At 43.0% G+C, this 6,000-nt stretch overlaps 1 pseudogene; it reads left to right on the top strand.

Moving 5' to 3' along the window:
• Positions 1 to 5,243: 5,243 nt before the first annotated feature.
• Positions 5,244 to 5,386, top strand: LOC127211120 (uncharacterized; annotated as a pseudogene).
• The last annotated feature ends 614 nt before the right edge of the window (positions 5,387 to 6,000 follow it).

Genomic DNA, 6,000 nt, shown 5'->3' with positions numbered 1-6,000 from the left:
ATGGGCAATCACAGCTCTTTTACTTCAGTCTTAATCACTAATATTAAACCATACATTAACATTTCGCACAAAAATTAACCAATGCGAAGGCTGCAAAAGGACTAAGAACGTCTGAAAGACCTGAGAGCTCACAGGGCTTTCTGAAGTCCAGGCATTGAGCTAATGGAGGGACAAAGAAAGGTCTATCGGGGACCGAATAAATTTCCTCAATTAACTGCGGAAGAGAAAGGCGCTGAACCCGAGGGCAAAGGCAGAAATCCTTGCTGGTGGGTATTTTCCCTTCCTCCTGACAGCTGACCCTGTGATCACTGGGTGCGTGCCACACTTTGATTTTCGGATGCTCCTTCTATAGGCTCAGGAGAAGGGGTTACATATAGTGTGGTTGATAAGCTCACATGTCTAGTGTTTTTAATAAAATTTCGTCTGTTTTCAGAAGTTGTTTACTGATGCCACTTTGTGCCTCCTGGTGTGCTTTGCAGATAGGGGCTGCTTGCCTTTTCTGGGCAGTTGTGCTTACAATTCGAGTGAATCGGGTTAAAATTGTTGCTTACTAAAATGTAGCTATCCTTGGCACGGCGCAGCCCTAAAGCTGATATTCTCCTATAGCCTCAGGTCCGCGCGAGCAGTCCATCCCTTTTCCTCCTCCTTTGTCTCATTCATCTCAGCGCCACCAGCTGTTGCAGTGAGCCTTTCCGCTTGTTCTAGTATCATTTCGTTGCTGTTTAAAAAAAAAAAAAAAAAAAATACTGCGACTGAAAGCAGAATTAGGAGAGGAAAGGGTTTAATTGGCTTTTACCTTCAGGTCACAGTCCATCATTGAAGGGATTTGGAGGAGAAACTCAGGCAAGCCCTCGCAGCAGAAAGCACGAAGGAACGCTACTTGCTGGCTCATTTATAAATTCATGCTTAACTATCCCCCCCCCCCCCCCGCCCTTTTTCGAGACAGGGTTTCTCTGGGTACCCTTGGCTGTCCTGGACTTGCTTTGTAGACCAGGCTGGTCTCGAACTCACAGAGGTCCACCAGCCTCTGCCTCCCGAGTGCTGGGATTAAAAGTGTGAGCCACCATGCTTTCTTGTATAGCCCAGGACCACCTACCTGGGGAGGGGGGTGCCCTTCACAGTAGGCTGGGCCCTCCTGCATCCATTGGCTATGCAATCCTTCACAGACATGCCCACATACCAATCCCACACAGACCATTTCTCGATGGACGTTTCCCTTCTCCGCTAACTGTAGACTGTATCGAGTTATGAGTTAAAGCTAACCAGGATACAGATCCCCAGGCCAAGGAGTCTTAGGACTGGAAGTGAATCCCTGACTCTCCACGTCCTCCTGACATTGTCAGGCTCACAGCCAGGGATAGCCACGCCATGGGTGGGTGGGGTTGGCCTCTGCGGTACTTGTTGACTTGGTTTGTTTTTAAATACAGTTCGAGAATGGAGAGTCCTGGTATAGGTAAACCAGGAGTGAAGATTTGTAAAAGGGGAGAGTCCTAAGAGTGCTGGGCTCACAAGCGTCCCTAGCGGTAGGCTAAAGAGAACTGTCTTTAAACAAGGATAAATGGGAGCAAACAAAACACAGGAGAGCCTATGCGGTAGAGGTGCTACACTTAGCTCCTAGATTCGAGCAGTTTTCTCTGAGGTCATCTGTCCTTAGCTGGCTTAGGCTGGGAGTAGGTCAATGATCACATGCCTACAGGACGGAGACAAGCCGGGTGGTGGTGGCGCATGCCTTTAATCCCAGCACTCGGGAGGCAGAGGCAGGCAGATCGCTGTGAGCTCGAGGCCAGCCTGGTCTACAAAGCAAGTCCAGGATAGCCAAGGCTACACAGAGAAACCCTGTCTCGAAAAACCAAAAAGAAAAAAACAATCAGGTTTGTTCTTGTAGATATAAATACTCCCTACAATGTTTATACTGTCTTTCCTTTAACTGTTGTTAAGAACTCCAGAATTTAGAGTGTATAGATTCTCACAGTCTTGTTTTTAGTTTTTCTTAATGTGTGATGAAGACCGGCGGATTGACCAGAGATCATTAGGAATGATCGTTAACTGTCACTAGCTTCAGCATGTATACCACTCCAACTTTTATCTCCTACAGAGCTTTTTCATAACTTATTTTGACTCTTTGTGACACGTTTAAGCTTTCTGGCTTCGCACTCATGGTGTTTTTTGTTTGTTTGTTTTGAGACAGGGTTTCTCCATGTAGCCCTGACTGTCTTAGAACTATCTCTGGAGACTAGGCTGGCCCTCAAATTCACAGACTCAAACTCACAAACTCCCTGCCTCGCTTCTGGGTGCTGGGATTGAAGGTGTGTCCACCACCACTTGGCAGCCCTCACAGCTTTAAAAAAAATGTTGGGTTTTTGTTATGTGTGTGCTTGTGAATTTAAGCACACGCGTGCCACATTCTCCTAGTGGAAGTCAGAAGACAACTGTTTGGAGTCAGTTCTTTCCTTCCACATTTGCGCGAGTTCCAGAGTCCAAATTCAGGAGGCCACTATGATGTCCCACTGACTTCTTTTTATGCCTGCTTTGGAGCAATTCTTTATGTTAGGATAATCTAACTTTAGCTTCCTTTCTCATTTGGAAGCAGTTTCCTTTTTGCTTTAACATTCTTTTTCCAAAAAAAAAAAATGTATCATATGGCTATAATTTTAAATAATTTCTTTTTTTTTTTTAATTTGGTCATTCCTTTTTGTCTCTGTCTTTACAGAATTTAGAAAGAAATTTCTTAATAAAATAGCTTCATGCTTACAAAGATGTATTTCATTTTAAACTATTATTGTAAGTGTGCACATGTGAGTGAAGGTGCCATGGATGCCAGAAGAGGCCATCAGGTCCGCTGGATCTAGAGTTACAGGTAGTTGTTGTTGCTGTCCAAGAATGGAGTCGGTGAGATTTCCAAGTGCGTATGGGAAAACACCAAGAGAACAAGAGGCTTTTAACCACAGTTTCTTCAAAAATATGAAATTGTTATTGAAAGGTGTTTTCTTACCCCTCCCAGGTACAGCAGATACAAGTGAGCTTATTTCACAGTATTCATTACAACTCTCTACTGTTACTTGTTTATATGTGTTTATAGAAAACCGTTTGCTTTTTTTTTTTTTTTTTGCCACGTGAGGCTTAGTCACCACATGCAGCGTGTCTGCCAAATGCAGCTTGTCCTTGTGATTGTACAATTTACTCCTCTTAACCCTCAGAGTAGTGTCTGATGCTCTGAATGAAGTTGCCTATTGCATGAGACTAAAGTCTGCCTCATTTATTGGCTCCATTCTCCCAGGTCCCACTGCCTCTAGAGCAGGGACAACTGTGAGTTACCTGATATCAATGCTAGCAATGAACTCAGGTTCTCTGTAAGACCAGTGTTCTTAACTGCTGAGCCTTTGCTCCAGGCCCCACAACTTCGTATTTTAATGGAAACCTCACAAGCTATATCTGAAATATCTCTGAAACATGCTAATCATCCTTAAGATGTGTGATGAATTAACTAGCTTCTTCATTCATTTTTTTTAAACAGACTTTTAACCAATGGGTTACAGATTTAAGTCCCTCTTATAACACGTAGTTAGAAAATGTTCCTGTTTAAAAAGGACCCTTGTAACTTTGTTCTGAAAGGCAATGAAAAGGCAATAGAAAACTCTAACATCTCAGTCTAGTTTGTTATTGTTCTTTTCCCTTGGGAAAACTGAAAGCACAGAGACAGCCATTGTAGCTGTCTGAGGTTTTAGGAACTGCACAGCCTGCTCAAAAACATTCCCAGACGAGGCCCTGCCTGAGTACCAGTTAATTCCTAGGAAACAGTAAGAATCTTTTTTTTTTTTCTTTAAAAAAATATTTTTTATTTTATGTGTATTGGCTTCTTGCCTGCATGCATGTATGTGCACTGCTTGTGTGCAGGTGTCCTTGGAAGCCAATAGGACAACAAATTCCCCTGAAATGGAGTTACAGACAGCTGTGAACTGCCATTTGGTTTCTGGGAAATCGAACGCCAGTCCTCTGGAAGAGCAGCCAGCACTTTCGCCCACCGAGATGTCACACCAGACCCACCAATAGGAATCTTTTGACTACCTTACAGAACAAGAACTAAGACACAGCAAAATAAAAGGATCCAGAGGGTCCTAGAAATCTACAAGTAGAACAATATGATAGGCAGATTTGGGCCCAGGGGTCCCGCTCAAACTAAGGCACCAGCCAAGGACAATACAGGAGGTAAACTTTAAACCCCTTCCCAGATCTAGCCAATGGTCAGAATATTCTCCACAGTTGAGTGGAGAGTGTGATACGACTTTCTCACATACTCTGGTGCCTCACATTTGACCATGTCCCCTGGAGGGGGAGACCTGGTGGCACTCAGAGGAAGGACAGCAAGTAGCCAAGAAGAGACTTGATACCCTATGAGAATATATAGGGGGACGTAATCCCCCTCAGGAACAGTCATAGGGGAGGGGAATAATGGGAAAATGGGGGGGGGGAGGAATGGGAGGATACAAGGGATGGGATAAACATTGAGATGTAACAAGAATAAATTAATAATAAAAAAAAAAAAAAAAAAAAAAAAAAAAAAAGAACTAAGACAACAATCAACCAGGAAGGAGAGTGAGCAGATTTGTACATACCTCTCTGCTTTGGACATTTTTCTTTTGGTTTTGGCTTTTCAAGACAGGGTTTCTCTGTGTAGCCTTGGCTGTCCTGGAAATCAATTTGTAGGCCAGGCTGACCTCGGACTCACAGAGATCACCTGCCTCTGTCTCCCAAGTGCTGGGATTAAAGGCATGTGCCACCAGCGCCCAGCTTGGTTTTGTTTTTTATGGTGGAAAGCGCACACACATTCAGTCAATAGTTCTCATACCTTAATGACAATTTTAAATGAAAATTTATCTTTAAAATCCAAGTTATCCCTGACTGTGCCCCATCTTGTCTGATCTTGGAAGCTAAGCAGTGTCTAGTCTGGTTACTACTTGGACGACATTCCCCTTGGGAATATGAGGCTCTGTAAGTATAACGCCTTAGAATCCTAGATCTCTGGTACTGTCAGGTTTATCCATGTGGTGACCTTTGATCGTGTGGCTGTGCACTTCACTATGGAGGCCTGGGCTTTGCTGGATAGATCCCAGAAGGAACTCTACAGGGAGGTGTTGAAGGCAATATTGAGAAACGTAGTCCTTACAGTCATAGTAGGTCAAATGAACAAAAGTTCACCATTGCTGCTGCATGAACTGAAATATGGCAAAAAAAAACATTTGGGTATACTTACCTGGCAGGGAGACACCATGATCAGGAAAGGGGGTTTCCCAGAGTAGGGATGTGCTGACCCTTGAGAGTTCCCCAAATGGGAAAACTTGAGTGTATAACTGGTGGTAGTTGGGGACTGTGTTCACACTCTGCCCTGAAAAGAAGTGGGGGGCATTGGGTGAATATGTGAGAGGGGATTATTTTTGTTTTTTGTTTTTTGTTTTTTGAGACAAGGTCTCTCTGTGTAGCCTTGGCTGTCCTGGACTCATTTTGTAGACCAGGCTGGGCTCAAAATAACAGCAATCCACCTGCATCTGCCTCCCTGGGTCCTGAGATTAAAGGCACCACCATGCCCGGCTTTGGACTTTTATTTCTAAATTTTGCTTTATAAAATAAACATAAGCCAAGTATGTGAGGTGGGATGACAGCTTATGCTCATTGAAGGGAAAACAGTAAGACCCATCTTTGAGAAAAAACAAAACAAAACAAAACAACAACAAACATCTGTAGAAAGGAAGAAAACTATGAAACTATCAGGAAATGGTTTTGCAGGTTTCTTAAAGAAGCAATCTATAATTTAATGGGCAATGTCTTTTTGCATCAAATATGGCACATGTTTCTACTTGCATTGTAAATTGTGTTAGATTCATTGGTGAATTGACTTTTACTTGTAACATGCCAATATGCATAAATGCTTTTTTTTTTTCAAGCAATTGTGGTTAATTAAAAATGACTTTTTGAGAATATTGGAATTTTTGCACTGCTTTTATG

This window comes from Acomys russatus, chromosome 28 (genome assembly GCF_903995435.1).
Source record: "Acomys russatus chromosome 28, mAcoRus1.1, whole genome shotgun sequence".
In the NCBI taxonomy this organism is placed as follows: Eukaryota; Metazoa; Chordata; class Mammalia; order Rodentia; family Muridae; genus Acomys; species Acomys russatus.
The sequence above is the reverse complement of the archived record's forward strand: the minus strand, read 5'-3'. Positions and strand labels throughout refer to the sequence as shown.